Source organism: Podarcis gaigeae (genome assembly GCF_964106915.1).
Source record: "Podarcis gaigeae genome assembly, chromosome: W".
In the NCBI taxonomy this organism is placed as follows: domain Eukaryota; kingdom Metazoa; phylum Chordata; class Lepidosauria; order Squamata; family Lacertidae; genus Podarcis; species Podarcis gaigeae.
Genome location: NC_139695.1, coordinates 27893190 through 27914140, shown reverse-complemented (window position 1 = coordinate 27914140; position 20951 = coordinate 27893190). Strand labels below are relative to the sequence as shown.

General features: G+C 48.8%; 1 pseudogene across 1 annotated transcript in view; it reads right to left on the bottom strand.

Moving 5' to 3' along the window:
- Positions 1-20951, bottom strand: part of LOC310836060 (inositol polyphosphate 5-phosphatase OCRL-like) — a 225239-nt pseudogene that overhangs the window by 187902 nt on the left and 16386 nt on the right. Inside the window, exon 12 of the transcript in view lies at positions 15315-15421. The product of the transcript in view is annotated as an inositol polyphosphate 5-phosphatase OCRL-like (transcript). The remainder of the gene's footprint in view (positions 1-15314; positions 15422-20951) is intronic.

The following is a 20951-nucleotide window of genomic DNA, read 5'->3' as shown; positions in this document are numbered from 1 at the left end:
GGCGGGACAACCCCAAGGGGTAGCGGCTTTCACAGCTCAATGCCTACGTATTGAACCAACCTGGGACTACAATACCACCAACGGGATCTGGTGCTTAGATTTATTTAAGAAGGCAATATTAGACGGCATAAAGGCTGTTGGACAGTGTACCGTCAACTGGACGAAGGTCCAAACAGTATTGCAAGGACCAAATGAGCACCCATCGGATTATTACACCAGGCTGGTATCAGCTATTAAGACATGGGGGGGGGGGGGGAATAGACCCGGAAAACTCCCAGCATGAAGTTATCGTAAAGGGCTTCTTTAAGGACCAAGCCAGCCCAGACATCAGAAAAGCCCTAAACCTCCAAATTGGATATGACGGGAAAAGTATTAGCGAGATCTTGTCTTTAGCCAAATCGGTTTACAATTCCCGGGATGAGAGGAAGCGAAAGGAAACCAAGCCTGAAATTGAACAGATCTTAGTCCTGAGCATGGAACTTAACCCCAGCCAGGGATATGGGAACCAGCCACCTACAACCTATGCTCCACAAGTACCCTCTGTGCCCTACAGCTCGCAAGTGCCCCCGAATTCACTACCCCAGAACCAACGACCTCAACCAGGTCCAAGGACTCAAATGCCCACCATAAATCCACCCACTCACCCTTGGACTAACGCCACCACTCCTCCCCTACACCCGCCAAATCATCCACCCCCCGACGATCAGGAGACATATTGACAACTAAAAGGGAATCCCGACCCAACCCAGGCCATTTGTCCCGTCCTGGCATTATCACCAGAAGACCCTGTTTGCACTATCAAGATCGATGGCCATCCCTACCAATGCTTATTAGACACAGGAGCCACATACTCCACCTTAACCGACAGCCACCTGGAACCAGGGTCGGAAACCAGAAAGGTCATGGGACTGGATGGGATACCCCGCACTTGCCTGCTCTCACAACCGGCTAAAGTCACTCTCGGACCCCTACTGGCGGAACATACTTTCCTCCTGACCAGCAGTCCCGTAAACCTCCTCGGCAGAGATCTACTCTGTAAATTAAATGCTACAATAAAATGTTCCGGGGATGGCATCTACTTATATATGCCTGAAGACTCTGTCCACCCAATTCCAGGGCATGATACAAGAAGCAAAATCAGACCGCCAATTTCCCGAACTCCCCCCTGAACTAGAGAGTGAACTACCTCCTTCATTATGGGGCACAGAATCAACCTCCGTAGGACTCTTAATATCAGCCATTCCAGTAAAGATCACTTACAGAACCGACCTGCCCTTCCCTTGCACCAAACAGTACCCTCTACCCAAGGAAGCCATTGAGGGACTAACGCCTATGATAGAGAACTTCCTCGAAAAGGGGATCCTGGTCCCCTGTGCGTCACCCTGTAACACCCCAGTGCTCCCCGTAAAGAAACCTTCAGCAGAGGGAGCCCCAGTCCGGTATCGTTTCGTCCAAGATCTGAGACTGGTAAACCAATTTGTAATACCCTGCCACCCAGTGGTGGGCAACCCAAACTCTCTTCTGAACGCCATCCCGGCGGGGACAATGTGGTACACCGCTGCGGACTTATGCTCCGCCTTTTTCAATATACCTTTAGACCCCGCCAGTCAGTTAATTTTTGCGTTCACCTGGGGACCCAGCCAATTAACTTGGACCAGGCTGCCCCAGGGTTACGTGGAATCACCTGCAATCTTTTCTGCGATATTACATCAAGATTTACAGGATATACACCTACCTGCTGGCTCCGCCCTCTTGCTCTACGTAGATGATTTGCTTTTATGTTCTACCAGTGAGGAGGCATGCAAATTAGACACCAAACACCTCCTTTCAGAACTAGCACGCAAGGGACACAAGGTGTCCCCCCCAAAGTTGCAATACTGTAAACAGGAAGTAAAGTACCTCGGGCACATCCTAGGAGTGGGTACCTGAAGCCTAGCAACCGATAGAATCGAAGCTGTCACCAAAATTCCCCTCCCCAAGATAAAGCGGCAATTGCGCGGCTTCCTCGGAATGGCCGGCTTCTGCTGGGCTTGGATTGCTGGTTATAGTGAAATAACGAAACCTTTATCTGCTATGACCCGCCAAGACCACCCAGATACACTGGTTTGGGAGGAGGAAGCCTATAAATCTTTTGAACGCTTAAAACGAGAATTACGATCTGCCCCCGCCTTGGGCCTGCCAGACTACCGGATTCCCTTCAATCTGTTCATTCACGAACAAATGGGGGTAGCCTCAGGGGTCCTAACTCAACCCTTCCGAGATCAAGAAAGGCCAGTAGCCTATTACAGCTTACAGCTAGACAACACCGCAAAGGGAGCAGTGAGTTGCCTGAGAGCTATTGCCACTGCTGCGATCCTCCTTGAAAAGGCTCAGGAAACAGTGTTGGGACATGAAATCACCATCCATGTTCCCCATTCCGTCTCCACCCTTCTAACCCTGAGAGGCTGTCACCACTTCTCAAACTCCCGCCTAAACCGATACAAAGCCCTCCTGCTAACTCCATCTAACGTCACCATTAAACGAGTCAACTCCCTCAACCCGGCTACCTTGTTACCCCTCCCTGATGATGGCACCCCACACCATGACTGCACCACAATAGTCCGCCAAGCCGAGAAGCCCCGAGAGGATCTAGATCACCTTTCCCTAGAAAATCCGGACCTAATACTTTACACTGATGGCAGCTCTAAGGTCATCGATGGGGAAAGAAAGACCGGATATGCCGTTGTCTCTGACTTTGAAGTTTTAGAATCAAACCCAATTAACCCACAGTATAGTGCCCAAGCCGCGGAAGGCAAAAGGACCACCATTTACACAGACAGCAAATACTGCTTCGGGCTGGTACACACGACCGGCCAAATCTGGCTCCAAAGAGGCTTCTGAACTGCAGCCGGCTCTCAAATTTCACATGCCGCCCTAGTGGAGAGACTGCTAACAGCTATCCACTTACCCACCGCCATAGCTGTCGTCCATTGCAAGGCGCACACCAAGGGAAGGGATTCAGTCTCAAGGGGTAACAGACGGGCTGATAAAGCAGCCCAGATGGCCGCGCTTCGCCCCCAAACAATGAGTCCAAATTCCAAGCCTTACAGTTTCCTGTCGACATTGACCCTACACAAATATACAAATCGGCCCCAGAGGAGGAAAAAACCATGTGGGAATCTATGGGTGCTACTGAACAAAATGGCATCTGGATTCTCCCAGGACGGCAGAACCGTCCTGCCAAAAGCCTGGACTCCAAAATTGGTGAGGATCCTTCACCAACAAACACACTGGGGAAAAGAGAGGTTAATAGAGCATGTTAAGAGGTCTTGGTACGCTCCAGGGATAGCAGCCGCAGCTACAGCAGCCTCAAAGAACTGCATCACCTGTCACAACTTCAACCCCAAGCGTGAGCCCAGAAAACCGCCAGGGGCTAGACCATGGGCCTTTGTACCCTTTGAAAGTTTACAACTGGACTTTATTGATTTGCCCCAATGTCAGGGCTTCAAACATGCCCTAATGATAGTAGACCAATTCTCCTCCTGGGTGGAGGGATTTCCCTGCCGAAAAGCCACCGCATCAGTAGTTGCTAGGGCCCTCCTACAGGACATTATTCCCCGATATGGAGTGCCCCGCCGGTTGGACAGTGACAGGGGAACCCATTTCACTGCCGATGTAGTACAACAGGTGACCAGGGCCCTCCAAATAAAGTGGGATCTTCATACGCCATACCATCCACAATCCTCTGGCCAAGTAGAACGTATGAACCAAGAGATAAAAACACAACTGGGAAAACTTTGCAGGCTCACTGGACTGAAATGGGTAAATGCACTCCCACTGGTCCTCCATAACATACGGAGTGCCCCAACTGGACCTTTGAAACTGTCCTTGTTTGAACTCCTATTCGGGAGACCCCCTCCCGTTTATAACACCTTATTCCCCCTCTCAGAACTCGAGGTGGGGGAAGCAGAACTTACTAACTATATTATTCAGCTTCAGAAACAGCTGCAGCGCCTCCACCAGTACGCGGCTATCGAGGGACAGAACCTGCCCATTGACGTCCAAGCCCACTCCTTCCATCCAGGTGACTGGGTCCTGGTCAAGGTCTATCAGAAGCTAACCCTCCAGCCTGCCTGGGAAGGTCCCTACCAAGTACTTCTGACCTCACCAACTGCTGTGAAAGTGGGGGAGAAAACCGCGTGGCTACATCACACGAGGTGCAAGGCGGCACCGCCACCCCAGGAGACGCAGGAGAGCCTCGGAGAGGATTACACCTTCGAAACCCCACCTCTTTCTGCGACCTCCTACATTGACGATGACGAGGAACAGACCGGACCAGATCGGAGCCAGAATCGGGCTCAACAGACCGGACCAGATCGGGGCCAGAATCGGGCTCAACAGACCGGACCAGATCAGGGCCAGAATCGGGCCCAACAGACCAGACCAGAAACCACATCACCCAACTGGACCTCCGAAATCATCCCAGACACCGACGCCATCCAATTACGCTTTAAACGGGTTTGACAGCTCGTTTGACAGCTCGCATTGACAGCTCCGTAGACCGCTCTAATCCTCGCTTCCTAACAGCTCGTTTGACAGCTCCGTAGACCGCTCTAATCCTCGCTTCTTAACAGCTCGTTTGACAGCTCGTTTGACAGCTCCATAGACTGCCTTCCTCCCCGCTTCCTTGACAGCGTGTTTGACAGTTCCTTTGACAGCTCCATTGACTTCTATGCTCACCACTCCGTTCCCACATTTGACAGCTCGCCTCTTCTTCCCTTCCTTCAGCCTCTCACGACCGCCGACCATGAACCTGATCCCCACCTTTCTTATCCTCACCACCCTGACTGAGATCTCCGCTTTTCCACCGGACCATTGTACAGGACTACAAACAGACTACCAATTCTTGGATTACCACAGGGTCAAGACCGGCGGAAAGTCCAACCCCAACCGAATGGGGGACTTTGACTTCTGCCTTCCAGAGTCCCGAACCCTGCTGCGCCACTCGCTAGTACCCCGACTGACCAATAACGAATACTGGGAACTTTTTATTCGAAACAAGAACCTGCAATGCATTGGGTCAGCTGCCCTCACCCTTGATCACCCCTACTACTGGCTGAAGTGCTATAATGGGACCTACCTTCTTTATGGCAACGGGAAAGTCTCAAGGAGCCCGAATTGGACCGAGATCGAGGTAGGAGGGGCCACAAATGTGTACACGGACTCAAACTACCCCTCCGAGAACTTGATCTTCGGGTTCCAGTGCCTCCTTATGACCCCGGAACCCCGAAAGCCTCAACTCCAAGGACTCTGCCTGAGGCGGTACTGCTGCCTGTGGAGCCTTGGGGTCACCCACGATTCCGTTGGAGGAGAACAACAGCATCTCTTACTATCACTCAACATAGCAATATAGAGCTTCCAGGAACAGAGGCACTCTACCTCTGAAGCCAACAGCTAGAGGAGAAGCAGCAGGAGTGGGCTACTGCTTGTGAGTTTGGGCTAGATGGGCTTTTCCTCTGATCCAGCAAAGCCACTTCCGCCTACAAAGGAGGTGGAGTTGCGGGCGACTGAGGGAATCCCCGGCCGCGTCAGCCCCTGGACAGCCAATCGGCTGGCTCAGGGGGCGTGACCAGCCCTATTTATCGCCGCCTACCTCGTAGCAAATCGTCACAACTTTCTGGGTATTGGCGGTTAGGCATTGGTATTGGTATTGTTCTGTAGATGGAAGAGGGGAGGAAGCGCCATCACCTGCCCCGCATATTGAAGGCTAGTCCGAGAAAGGATTCCGGGGGCGTGGCCCTGTCCGAAGCCTATGGAGGTGAGGGCCTAAGGCACGCCCCTGAGTGGTGACCCCGGGGGGGGGGGTTGCGAGTTGATGTGCATCAGCAGGACTCCCCCTCCTGGTGGTTAACCCTTCCCGGACCTCAAGCGGACGGGCTGAAGCCAGATAGTCGGTTAGGACCAATGCCTAAGCCAATACCACTCATCACCTGTAACCAATAAAGTTGTGGCCATATTTAGCCCATTAACCTGAAATAATTGTGTCATGTGTCTTTATTTCCACTTTGGGGGGGGGGGACTCGCCACGCAATAGGGCTCTTTTTGTTTTTTTATGCACCCACAGACCCCAAACGGCTCTCCACAGGAACACAGTGGTGCATCTCATGTATGGGGGGGGGGGATTCCAACACTCCCCCCACCCCCATCCCCAGCAAAGCAAAGATAAGGGAAGCATTTCCAGCACAATGCTTTTAGGACAGCAGCCCTGCCTGGAGAGGGAAGGGGGCTGCTAGGAAGGTCGTCAAAGCATCAAGGCATAGATGAGCCAAAGAATGCAATGAAAACTCTCTTAGAGTCAGAGTGACTGACAGGAAGACTGACAGAACGCCTGTCTGTTGCAGTTGATGGCTGAAGAGTTGAGAAACGGAGAAGGGGTAGAGAGAGGGGGGGTGTATAGTGGCTAGAATTCTGGACTAGGAGGACCTGGGAGATCTGAGTGCAAATCCCCACTCAGTCATGAAGTGCACTGTTTGATGTTGGGTCCAGTCACTCTCATCCTAGCCTGCCTAACAGGTTTGTTGTGAGGGGAGAAACAGGGGGAAAGGCAAGCCATCAATGCCACCTTGAACTGCTTGGATGAAAAGTGGGCTACGAATGTAATAAAAAGCATCCCCAAATAATGATCATGGAAGGTACCCTGGGGATCATCTAGTCCAACCCCCCGCAATGCAGGAATATGCAGCTGTACCTTATGGGAATCGGGCCTGCAACCTTGGTGCTATCTGCAGCTCCCTCAAACCAGCTGAGCTGCAATGAGATTGGAGGGAGAATGGGGAGGCGGGTGGGAAGAGAAGTTAAGCTGTTCAGGAAGGGGTTAAATTCCATGGGGATGCTGGCCGTGTGGGGGACCCCAAGCCCTCGCCCCAGAAGATGAAAAAAAAGAAGCAGAAGAAATCCTACTTACAGATTCACGATGCTGGCCATCTCTTCAGCTGAAATCCCCTCCTGTTTAAACTCAACTGCTTTAAAATGCTCACACAACACTAACTCTGAACCTTGCCTCCAACCCTATTGCTACTCCTCTCTGTCTAAAGTATACAGGAAAATAGGTGCACAAAATATACAGAGGAAAATGAAATGATAAAGTGAAAGCATTTGCTGAAATACAGTAGAGAACTCCCGCCTCCCAAGTTGAGGGAGGCCTTGCTTTGCATGCAGGAGATCCCAGGTTCAGTCCAGGATCTCCACTAGACAGGGCTGGGACTGCCCCCTGTCTGAAAACCCTGCAGCGCTGCTGCCGGTCAGTGTAGGCAGTGCTAGGCTAGATTGACTCTGTCAAGTGCAACTTCCTATGAATGCTCCTCTTATACGATTTCTCGAGACACAAGCAAGCTACCTTATCAACGAGTTGTGAGAGTTCATTCATGACTTTTAACAAACAGCAGAAACCATTGTATTATTTCTATGTGAGTACAGAAATCCTGAATATGAAAGGAAGGAAAGTTCCTGCCTCTGCAATAAAGGCAGCTGCACTGCTAGGTGAGCTGTCCCGATGCCAACTGAAACAGACCCTCCAAAGGTGAAAAGGGAATTTTGAGCATCTGAGCACAACTGGGCCGTCTTCTGCGTTAACGTGAAGTGCAGGAAGTGATTGCCTTGAGCAGGGGTAGGCAAGCGAAGGCCCGGGGGCCGGACAGTCCGGGAATCAATGTGTTTTTCCATGAGCAGAATGTGTCCTTTCATTTAAAATGCATCTCTGGGTTCTTGGTGGGGCATAGGAATTCGTTCATTTTCTCTCTCCAAAATATAGTCCAGCCCCCCACATGCTGAGAGGGACGGTGGACCAGCCCACGGCTGAAAAAGGTTGCTGACCTCTGGCCTTTGCTGATTCTACTGAGTCCATCAGTAGATTGTTGTGAAGTGACCTGGCACTTTTAATGAAGTGCAATATAGGCTTGTCTTACATCTTTAACAACAACAACAACACAGTAAATTGCACAGAAGAATTCCATGCTGCCTGTGGGAGCGGCTGGGTAGACCTCTTTGCAGCTGCATGATCCATGCATTTGATCTATAAGCAACTGGTCAATCTTCATAATTGGCTCTGGCTTCGTGTAGGAGATTGAACGCATTCTTCTATTTCTCAGCCCTGTATTCCACCCCACCCCCCTCCTCCTATACTCGGACGGTGCCGACTACTCATCTCTACAGAGTGAAATGTTTATGAGTCCTGCAGATCTAGTCTCAGACGTCAAAGCTCTACCCCAAAGACGGGGGAGCCTGTGACCTTCTAGAGCATACATTTCTTTGGACTGCTATATGCTGAAGTGAACAAATGTTTTGTCTGAAACCCTTGAGAGCTTCTGTGGGCCGCCCTAGAGAACACTGGGCTAGAGGGATCATGGGGATGACTTGTTCCACAACAGTAGATGGCATGCAGAAATTTAAACTGTAGCAAAGGGAGGTAAACTGTCTAGCTAGCTAGCTAGCTATGTCTTGCTGAAAGTGCATGCACTCCTCTTAGCCAAAGCCCCAAGAATTGCAAGCGTGGAGCCACACAAACACGCCTGATCTCGACACTGTCTTGGGGGAAACTCCTGATGCTGGAAAATTCATGTGCTCAATTTCTGCTCATTGAGACAGGAGCCAAAGAAAGCACACGCAGAGTAGGGGAGCTCATAAAAAAGGTTTCTTTGGGAGGGGGTGGGTTGAGGTTTGCTCCCATGTGAAAGCTAAAGAGCAGGCTTTCACAGAGAAAGGAGCAGAGTAAGGCGGAACCTACTGGGACCCGTGCTTTCCAGGCACGCTGACGGGAGGGATGAGTCCAGCATTGCATTGTTTTGGTCGTATTTCCAGTGACAACTATTTATGACAGAGGTTTACAGAAAATTGATCTAAACCCTCTGCTTGTAAGAGGCTATGGGCATTTGAAGAAGCCCATCATAATCTTTACATGAAATGTATCTTTAGAACACCGGTGGCGTCATGTCCCCATTTGTTGCCTTAGTTTCTCCATCAATGCACCACCCACAATTTGCCATCATATTGGCATCAGGTGTTCTCCAGGCCAGTGAATGTCAGCAACCCCTTCTTCTAAAGCTGCTTCCCCAGTTCCATCCAAAATAGAAAGAAATGCCATTTGGTGGCCCAGTGAGAAGCTTTGGGAAGTAATGAAATACATTTCTGAAAGTTATTTATGGATGCACAAGGTCACCACATCTTTGCTTAAGGTGAATGGAAAGGAACATTTCCCCAGGCGGCACACCACTGTCCCCGAATCTCGTCCGCTGCTTGGTCATTTCAACAGATTGTGTGTACATTTCAGAAAGCTTCTCCTTGCCTACAAATGAAGTGCATGATTTTTCAAAAACTTATCAACGCCCCGTGCTTTTACTTCTGGTGTGGTAAAAAATGGCAGAATCTGGCTATCATTTAAAGCAGTGTAAGACGCTGGTTTACGTTTCCCCTCACATTTGGTGACTAGGTAGGGATATGCAGTTTTGTGTTTTGTTTTTTGAAGAGTTGCTAAGGAGTCCTGCTGCTTCCGAGTTTTATTTTGGGGGTTGTTGTTGTTGTTTTTGTTTACAAAAAGGTAGTCCAGTTGTAACCCTTTTCTAGGTACAATTCTGTACATTCTGGTACTACCTGTTCACTCATGGTCCCTCCAAATCCCTTTGTTTCTTTTAGCAATGTGTCCTTGTGTATCTGCATAAGCTTTTCAAAGCCTGCTACCTTTGCTTACAGAATTTCTCCTGAGGGGCGCTTTGAACATGTCCCGTAATACATGTGGATAAAAGGAATCGCCTTTGTTAATTTCAAAAGCCATTTTATTTCTTCCATGATTTTCCTCTCTTGTTAATTTATTTTGTAAAAGCAAGTGGGGTTTAGTCACCAGAGAGGTGGAGTCTGTGGTTTTGCTCAATAGGTCATGGTCATTTCAAGAGGCATAGGGCCTGAGATGGTTCCAGCTCTAATTTACGTGTAAGATTAGGAGTCCAAGAATGTGGAATCAGTACTGCAGAAGGTCAGTTCTGACATACTTCCCCCCTAAATAGTGGGTGAAGTCCTTTTGGAAAGGACTCAAAGGTTTCAAAGTGTCAAGTTTTGCTGTACTGAAGGACTGTCCATATCTAATCTATTAGAACACTGAACCCTCCTCCCCACTCCAGGAATTTTGCTATCCAGTTGCTCATCTCATTTCCATGGAGGACATTCCGAGAAAGAAAAGTGGGTTTGAATTTGGATAATAAAAGTTTCCAGTCGAGTAGATTTATATATTTTAGTGAAGGTAAGCAACTTAAAATGACCCCAGACCCAGTAAAACTCATTACAAAGAGAAGAGAAACAACATTTAAAAGCAGATACAAATAATGAGGCATTATTCATTTCTCAAGAAGCCAGCAAAATTTCATCTTTCCTGTTTTATTTTAAGCATGCTTTTTATTCAAGTTTTTAACAAACAACAAGGTGGTAAGCTGCTGACTATAGGCAGACCATCCTTTCTCAAGGGCCATTCCAAATGGGATGAGGTACATCCTGGATAGCATGAAGAACAATCCAGCCCTGGGGTGCATAACGTGAGGTCGAGGAATGCCACAATGGAGAGAGGCCCCTCACCAAGAGAGCTGGCACAAGGGCTGAGAATTGTATCCCGCCTGCTTTCCACAGTAGCATTCCTACTACCCTTCTCCTGATTTGGGGCAATGGGAGAGTGAAATCATTCCCCGCGTCTTCTAGTGGCGAGTCTCAGAGAGCCGCTTTGCTAGGGATAGACAGACAATGGTTGGGAACACTTGGGATCTTCTGAGCCGCTCTAAGGAAGACTGTATGCTGGATGTCCCTGTCAGCATCGCCCTTGAGCCAGTGCACCAACTGGACTCATGCACTTCAACCCCGACTGGGCTAGGCGAGCTGGGTAGCACTGCCAGAGACCACCTTTCTCACAGGAACAGGTCACAGTGCTGTGGACTCACAGCTTAGAGCTGAGAGCACCGGATTCACTGTCTCAATAATACAGTCGTTGCGCAGCAGAGTTTTGCAGAGTCTTGCAGAGTATAAACCACTCGGAGAGCAGCTCTGTAGAATATCTTCCTTTTATTCTGTAACTACAACTATGATACAAAACTATATACAGAGCTGAATATTCTAAGCATAAATCAATGCTACACTGAGAGTCTGCAGCTGCTCTTAGCAGCAACCTTATCTCTAGACACTCTCTCTCTCTCCGATACACTGACTGACTGACTCTCTCTCTCACACACACACACTTTGATGTGGTGCTTAGGCAGAATAAGTAGATAGCAGGACATGCCTCCTCCTCTCTGGAGAGTCAGCAGAGATCATCAGGAGATCATCAGGAGATTCTTGGATATGGGAGGGGTGAAATCTCCTCATCCTCCCCCTTTTCATCCGACCATTCAAGAATCTTTAACATAACTGCAATTTGCACACACACTCCAAAAGTTGTTCTCTGCTTACAACCTTGGTTTACATATTCAGGTATCTTTCTCCCCCTTTATCTAAGACACTTTAACAATACCATTAAACAATCACTGTAACCACTCTGTGTCCATTAGGAAAGAGTTAAAACATAAATCTCAATCTGCAGTTTACACAAAATACACATTGTGACAATACAAATGAATAAGCAGCTTCTAGAAAAATCTTCATACACATTTCTTTTTCTCAGATGCAAATTTACATTACTAATTAGGCAGATTTGAACAAACCATTTTATAATTAATCACACGCTTCCTCCTTCTAATATCAGGTAAGGAAATAAATGCAGCGTTTTGTGCTATTACACACTTCATGCTAGGTTTAAAAACCCCACCAGAGTTGCTTGTGACCGCAGCCTTTGCAAACTCTTCAGAAAACCTTTTCGGTGGTACACCCTTGGTTGTTCTCTCAGACCTGCGCAAAACTCTCTGATCCTCTTGTTCTGGTGCTTCCTCCTCTTTGGGAGAATGGGAAGCTAAAGTATATGAAGCTGCTAAGTCTGAATCAGCGTCAGACTCACCTGAGGCTTTTGGGCTCTGATAATCTGTGCCACCATCCGGAACTACATTGGCATCAGGATTATCACCAACAACAACACTTGCCTCCCTCTTAACTGTCTTTGCCCCTTTTGCACCATCATCACAAATGGGATGGCACTGAAAAATGCCAACTCTGTCCCATTGTGGATTGTCCTCAATACTCCTGGTCAGTGTAGGAATGAAAATCACGGGAGACGAGTAGTAGGTGTCATGTGAGAGGCGTCTGCCGGGGACGCTCCGGGAACTCTCTTTTATTGAATATTACAAACATTGCCACAGGTGTGGTTGTGGCTGATTGGTTGATACAAACACAAAGAAACTCATTGCCTATTGGTTAATGCAAATGCAAGGCGGGAATTACACGTGAGGGGTGGGAATTACATGTGAACATTAATCACTGGTAGATTAAAGGCTGGGAAACGAGGTTGGGACTAGACAAGCATGAAACCTCCTAATTAATTATATGGCATAAAACAATTACTAATGATTGATCATAACATGAAAGAATACAATAATCAAGTTCTATAGATGTGGTCAGCTATGCATGGAGAACAAGTCACCATGAACTTAAGGTGAACGGAGCGATGAGGGAATGTCTTGGTGTTTGGAGCAGGTTCGTACAGTGTGTGCAGAAACAGAGAGAAGATCATGAGCGAGAGTTCCCAGAATGCAAGAGAAAAGAAGCAATACTTCCCATGGCAAGACTTCCCATAAGGCCACAGTTATGTGTAGAAAGAGATGCAATGCTTCCCTATAATGCAACAGTTATGTGCAGAGGGAAAACATATGTGCAGAAGGAAAACTTCCCTTTAGGTCAGCCTTATGGTTTTTGTGTCTGTGATCAGGACACGATAAGACCCTTTCTCATATCCTAGGAAAACACCATGTTCTCCACGCTTGCTCAGTTTGTCACCCTGCGAGGTGTGCACCCAAACCTCTGACCCAAAAATTTTAAAATGCTTTACACATGGCTTCCTTCCGTGAAGCATCTCATACGGGGTGCAATTTACTGCAGACTGGTACCTCCTGTTATACACGTGACAGAAAAACGAAAGAGCTTCGGCCCAAAAGGGATTGGGCAGCCCCGAATCATTTAACAGTGTTCTGATTCCTTGCTGCAGGGTCTGGGTTATTCTCTCACATAAACCATTCTGCCAGGGTGATCTGGGCGTGGCCGTCCTATGCTCAATGCCCTGTTCAGAAAGAAAAGCCTCAAACTCTTCTGAACAAAACTCTCCACCCCTGTCTGTGAAAATACAACGTACATTCTCATTATGTACATTCCTGAGCCATTTACAAAACTGGCGAAACTTGGTAAAGGCTTCAGACTTTTTCTGCAGCATATAGACCCAAACATACTTCGAATAGGAGTCTATCAAAACCATGAAAAACCTTGAATTGCCTCTAGAGAGCGCTAGAGGCCTCACTAAGTCTGCATGAATGACTTCATATGGTTTCTTGGCCTCTCTCCCAGACTCTGTACCTTTGGGAGCTTGCCTTGCCTTACTCTCAGCACAATAAACACATTTCATGTGGTAGGGACATTCTTTCAACTTCATACCCTGAACCATATCAGGCACATTTTCAAGCACATTTTTAACAGCACAGTCCCGGCTTTCTCTAACGGCCTGTCTGCGATCCCACTCATTCAAGAGCACACTAGACACATAATCTTCTGTTAGCCGGTCAGAAGGCATTGTGGAAATCTGGGAAGCTACTCCATCATAAGACTCATCTAGGCTATTTATCATCAGCATTGCAAACACAGCCTCTGAAATAGCCAGGTCTCGCTGAACAAGGTCCTGTCTGAGACGCTTTAACTGAGATAGATGGCTAGGCAAATCACCACCTTTCTCCAACTGCAGCCTGCACAGCTTCTTGAAGAAAATCACACTGGAACCAGCATTTTGTCTCAGATGCATATCTCTCAACTTATGCCAAACAGCTCGTGCAGTCTAAGTGACCCTCTAAGTTCACCAGCAAGTGGTCTGAAACACTCAAAACAATTGTCCCTCGGGCTCTCATATCTGCAGCATGCCACTCAGCCCAATCATCATCATCCTTATCGGGAGGGTCATCTTCTATAGTGTGAAATAGCTTTTCCCTCTGTAAAAGCGCTTTCATCTTTACTTGCCAAACTGCGTAGGTTTCAGGCATGAGGAGAGGAAAGGACAGAGCCATCTGGCCAGAATGTGCACAGGCCATGTCTGCTATTACTTAGAGCAAGACACTTCCCTCGTGCAACACAGATAAAGCCTTGACTCTTTCAGCCACTCTCTCTCCCACTCAGAGCGCAATTAACAGGCAAACAGGGATGCTATCTTCTTTCTTTGGCAGTCAGCAACATACCTCCATAAATCAAGCAGCAGCAACAGCAACAGCGGCAGCTTGAACACTCTGCTCCAAAACAACTCTGCTTCTGGGCACCACAAATCAGTCCAGCATGCAGCCTCCGTTCCGCCGTCCGGCGATCAGCAACAGAAACCTCTGGCGACTGGGACGAATGGGACGACTGGGATGACTGGAACAACGTCAGGTCAGACGACTGGAACAACGACTGGGCCCATAACCGATGTCAGCATCGCCCTTGAGCCAGTGCACCAACTGGACTCATGCACCTCAACCCCGACTGGGCTAGGCGAGCTGGGTAGCACTGCCAGAGACCACCTTTCTCACAGGAACAGGTCACAGTGCTGTGGACTCACAGCTTAGAGCTGAGAGCACCGGATTCACTGTCTCAATAATACAGTCGTTGCGCAGCAGAGTTTTGCAGAGTCTTGCAGAGTATAAACCACTCGGAGAGCAGCTCTGTAGAATATCTTCCTTTTATTCTGTAACTACAACTATGATACAAAACTATATACAGAGCTGAATATTCTAAGCATAAATCAATGCTACACTGAGAGTCTGAAGCTGCTCTTAGCAGCAACCTTATCTCTAGACACTCTCTCCCTCTCCGATACACTGACTGACTGACTCTCTCTCACACACACACTTTGATGTGGTGCTTAGGCAGAATAAGTAGATAGCAGGACACGCCTCCTCCTCTCTGGAGAGTCAGCAGAGATCATCAGGAGATCATCAGGAGATTCTTGGATATGGGAGGGGTGAAATCTCCTCAGTCCCACCCACTGCGCTCCACCAAGGTGCCACTATACTCACAGCAGGAGCTTGTAAGAGCGAGTCGGTAGCTAAGATATAAATCAATTGGGACGTTTGGAACCTGCACACCCCAAAACTGGTACTGGATTCCAGCCCACACCCATCCTTTCAATGGTACCGTCCCCCTCAGCTCACCTGGTGGCAGGCATTCTTGAAGAGGTGGTCCACCAAAAGCCAGATCTCCTTGGCCGCTCAGTGGAGTCATCACCATCCTGGGGTACGATATCCAGAAACTGCTTCTCCTGGAGGTCCAATGACAAGGGGGACTGGCATGAGAGCCTGACAGAATGTGTGCCTGTATGCATTCTTTCCTTGCTCCAGGTGGGTGGACAAGTCTTGCCCTCTGAGGCCACAACTAGGGCTGGGCGATAGCTGGCTTTCAACACGGTGATATATCACTAGCTAAACATTGCAATACACCAATATACAGTATCACGATGTCTGAAATAAGATGGAGCTATGTAGAGGCATTGGCTGGCTTCACGGTTTCCCCCGCATTGTGATTTCGGCTGCCCCCTGCAGGAGGGCAGGGGAAAGCTGAACCGGCAGAGTCCACAGGGGCTGCAGGAATCTAAAGAAGCATTGGCTGGCTTCACAGTTTCCCCCCACATGGTGTTTTTTGCATAGTACACACACACACACATCATGATTCGCAATATATTGCCAGGTCAGAAATTATGAAACCAGTCTCACTATCTAGACTTCAAGCTGATTTGAAAATATATCTATATTGACATATTGCCCGGCCCTAGCCACAGCAAGCATCTCAAGTGGGAAAACAAAAAACTAATTGCTCGCACCCCAAATCCAAGCTCCCCCTCCCCCTATTAATATGCAGCTAGTAATCCTCCCACTCCGGATGTGCAGCTCACCCAAAAGCTTACTGAATATGCAGCTGTGGACATGAGGTTTGGCTAACATTTTATTTAAATTGTTGGAACCTGCCCTGGGACCTTAGGGTGAAGGGCAGGAAATAAGTAACAAAAACAGCAACAGAACATGGATGGGCCTTCATAGGTTGATGGGCTGCAGCCCCAGCCAGCATGATGAGATGATGGGGTCACATGTTCACCACCCCTTGTCTAGAGCACGTTGCAGAGGCAGGGGTAGAAAGTGAGCAACAGCTGGAGCCCCAGCCCACGACTTTGTCTGGGCAATGCAGCACACAGCAGCTGGTGAACCATGCCTCCGGCCTCCTTCCCATCTTCCTCTCCAGGAATGTTCAGGGTGGTTAGTTCTATCTCAAGCTACCACATTCAAGAGAAAGAGAAAGAGAAAGAGAAAGAGAGGAGGGGGGAGCAAGAGAGCTTTAGGAGCACAGCAGTGGCAAGCAGCCCATCACTAAAAGGAGTTGGCAAGGATGGAGAATTTGATCCCCTCATCCCCAGGGCTGCTGTTGATTAGGACCCAGTTCATCCCCCCTCCCCCCCCCGCCAATACTCCCCGCCTCTGTCGAGAGAGAGAGAGAGAGAGAGAGAGAGAGAGAGAGAGAGAGAGAGAGAGGAGAGAGAGAGAGAGAGAGAGAGAGAGTATTGGTGTGGGGAATGACACATGCTGTATCAGAGTCTTAGTGCAAGAGTAGCTGGTGCATGCTAAAGAACACAGGAGCCTTGCTGGGTTAGATCAGCATTCTGTTCCCACAATGGCCAACCACATGCCCTTGGGAGTCCATAGGGACACGGGGACAAGAGCACTCTGTCCATCATGTTCCCCAGAAACTGGTAATCAAAAGCATGTGGTTTGTGATGTTACCGGAATGTTACTAGGGAGGCGTGTGCAATTTGCGTTCCTGCTGTAGTCAAAAAACCTCTCTGTAACCAGATTTGCCCGGTAGCATGCACCAACCCGAAACAATATTTCGAATCGGTGTAGATAGTGATCCTTCGTCCTGCTCCTAATTCACAAGCTCTGATCAAGGCGATAAGTTCTGCTGCTTGTGCACTATATTTTGCATTGATCGGTCGTGCCTCTAGGGTCTCGCTATCGGTGACTATGGCATATCCACTTTTTCGTTCCCCTCCTATAACCTTGGAGCTCCCGTCAGTATACAAGATGAGATCTGGCTCAGGTAAAGGGAGGTAATCAAGATCTTCTCGTGGTTTCTCTACATGGCGGACTATTTGAGAGCAGTCGTGATGTGGGGTGCCATCGTCAGGGAGGGGCAGAAGGGTTGCAGGGCTGAGCGAATTTACTCTTTTTATGGTGACGTTTGAAGGACTGAGAAGGATGGCCTCGTATCTATTTAATCGTTGTATCGTAAAACGTTGACATCCTTGCAGGCTAAGGAGAGTAGCAACAGCATGGGGGACGTTGACAGTTAGGTCGTGTCCTAGGACAGTTTCTTGTGCCTTCTCTAGGAGCAGGGCTGCGGCTGCCACGGCTCTAAGGCATCCTACATTTCCTAGTACAGTGGTGTCTAGTTGAAGACTGTAATAAGCGACAGGCCTATTCTTCCCTTGGAAGGGTTGTGTAAGGACGCCTGAAGCTACTCCCTTATTCTCATGCACAAATAGAGAAAAAGGTAGTCTATAATCTGGGAGTCCGAGAGCAGGAGAGGATCGCAGTTCTTTCTTAATAGATTCAAAGGCTTCAAGTGCCTCTGCTGACCACTGCAGCTGGTCTGGGGCATTGTCGTGTGTCATTGCTGTAAGGGGGCGGGTGAATTCCCCGTAGCGCGGAATCCATGCTCGGCAGAATCCACTCATTCCGATGAAACCTCGGAGTTGCCTTTTAGTTTTTGGTAGGGGTAATTTGGTTATTGCCTCAATTCTGTCTGTAGTTAGCGCACGGGTGCCCTCTCCTAGTATGTGGCCGAGATATTTCACCTCCTTTTTACAATATTGTATCTTTTTCGGGGATACCTTGTGTCCCTTCTGTGCTAGTAGGTTTAGGAGAGCTATAGTGTCCTTTTTGCAGGATTCTAGATCCTTACCACAGAGTAAAATGTCATCAACGTAGAGTCTCAGGGCTGAGCCTCCTGGCAGAGTCACGTCTGATAGATCTTGGTGTAATATAGATGAGAAGATTGCTGGAGACTCTACATATCCTTGGGGCAGTCGAGTCCAGGTTAACTGCCCTGTCTGCCAGGTGAAAGCAAAGAGGAATTGGCTTTCTGGGTCCAAGGGGATGCTGAAGAAGGCAGAGCATAGATCTATGACAGAGTAGACCACAGTTCCTTCCGGGATGGTGCTTAGGAGGTGGTGTGGGTTGGCGACTACCGCGTGTCGGGGGATAACAAAAGAATTGACGAGCCTGAGATCCTGGACAAGACGCCACTTGACGGGATTTGTATTGGGCTTTTTGACGGGAAGTAGAGGGGTGTTGCAGGGAGAGGCGCATGGGACTAAAACTCCCATCCTCAGGAATTCATCGATCATCGGGGCCAGTCCGTCTATTGCGTCTGGAGGAAGGGGGTATTGCTTAGTACATGGGAAGGGTAGATCCTTTCTGTAGTTAATCTTGACTGGTACTGCGGACTTTAAGAGCCCGACGGAGGTTGACTCGGTTCCCCATAAGGAGGGGGAGACACCTTCTAGCAATTCGGGCGGAAGATCAATTGTGGTGGTATGGGCTTCCTGTAGGACTCCTTGGAAACTGAAGATGGATTCATTTGGCATATGTAAGAAAATGCCTTGGCCACATTGTATAGTGGCGTTTAATTTACAGAGCAGATCCCTCCCCAAGAGATTGACGGGGCTAGATGTCAATAAGAAAGTATGTTTAACAGATAGCGGTCCGACAGAAACCTTTGCAGGTCTGGAGAGAGGGCAGTTCCGAGGGATTCCATCCAGTCCCATTACGGTTCTGGTTTCTTCCCCGGGGGTTAAATGGCTATTGGTGAGAGTGGAGTAAGTGGCTCCCGTGTCCAAAAGGCAATCGTAGGACTGTCCGTCGATTTGCATTGTGCAGATTGGGTCGGAAGAGGATAGTTGTAGAACGGGACAAAGAAAAGAGAAAGAGGCGGGATCTGCTTCTAATTGTCAATGTTCTTGGTATTCCTCCATCACCATTTCATGAGTTGGGTTCGTGGGACGGTTACCGTGTTTAAAGGGATTTGTGACGTCGTGAGGTGGGTTCCGAGGCCGTGGTTGTGAGCGTGCTGAGTAGGGTTGTGTTTGCGCTTGGTGTCGGTTTGGTTCGTGTGGAGAGGAAGACTCCCTAGGTCTGGGATAGGTGGTTTCCCTGTACTCTGACCTGTATGGCTTCGGATTCCTAAACTCTGCCCTCCTGGCTCCCATCAGAAGAGGACAGTATCTTTTTATGTGCCCTACTTCATCACAGTGGAAGCAGACACGGTCGTCAGGTAAATCTGATTTTCCTAGCTTAAATTTCTCTTTGGGTGTAGGGATCCCGGCTGCATAGGCTAACACCCGGGGAGAGTCGGGTTTTAGATCCTTCTTCTTCCGTTCATCTCTTGAGTTAAATACAGACTTCGCGATGGAAAGGATTTCGTTTACGGTTTTTCCATCATACCCAAGATGAGAGTTTAATGCCTTCTGGATGTCGGCATTGGCCTGATCCTTGAAGAATCCCTTGACTATCACCTCATGCTGTGGGCTTTCTGGATCTATTCCACCCCAGGTCTTAATAGCAGAAACTAGTCTTGAGTAATAGTCGGAGGGATGCTCATCAGGTCCTTGAAGGACGGCTTGGACTTTGGTCCAATTTACGGTTCGCTGTCCCGCAGCTTTAATACCATCTAGGATGGCCTTCTTAAAAAATTTTAGACCCCATATGCCATTGTCTGTGTTATAGTCCCAGTCAGGGTCATTAATTAACGTCTGAGCGGTCAGTGGGGCCATCGAGGCGGGACGATTTGGTTGGTAGTCTTCTCGGGTTAAAGCTTCCCCCGCCTTCGCTAGTATTTCTCTCTTTTCTGCCTCATTGAATAGGGCCCCAAGCAACATATGCACATCTGCCCAGGTAGGGTTGTGAGTGGAGAAAATGGTGGCCACCTGGCGGTGGCATTTGTCGGGGTCGTCACGTAGGGAGGGCATCTTGTCAGACCAATTCATTAAGTCCGAAGTAAGGAAGGGCTGATGAGTAAATACCCTGCGGGGTGGGTCTCCTACCCTGGCTGGGGGTATAGGTAATGCTCGCAGAGGGAAGGCACCTTCTATTTCTCCGATTTGCAAATTATCCCTGTTTCTAGTTCTACTGGAGACGGGTCCCTCTCTTCCTCCGTTTAGAAGTTGCCCGTTGAGTAAGGGTCCAAGATCCAAGTTTACTTGGTCTCCTTCTAGGTTTGATGTACTTGAAGAAGGGTGGGGTGGCGATGTATTGGATATACTTTGGGAAAGGGTAGCAGCGGGTGGGTTTGTTTCATCTTCCCTCAATCTCGCGTTTTGGGAAAGGGCAGCAGCGGTGGCGGGCTGATTTGCTACACCTTCTCTCAGTCCTGCGCTTCCCCCACTAGCTCCTGTTCTGTCCCCTGCCCCGGGTCCTGGCGGTCGGGGGGCTCGTGGTTCCGGGTAGTAGAAAGGAACGAGGGTCCTATCCAATTGCTCCTCCTGGGCTCTAATCTCATCATATGGGGGAGGTCCGGTTGGTTTTAGAACAGGCATTTGATGGGCAACTTGAGCTTGCAGCCGTTGAAACACTACGCGGGCTTCGACGAAAATGTTTAAATAGTATAGCTGTTGGGGCCTCTCGTCAGCTAGATAGGATTTAAGAGCTTGTATCTTTACGAGATTAAAAGAGCCGTGGGGTGGCCACCTGGAGGTTGGTTCTAGGTGGTGGGTAAAGGTGACCCAGAGGATGTTGCAAAGGTCC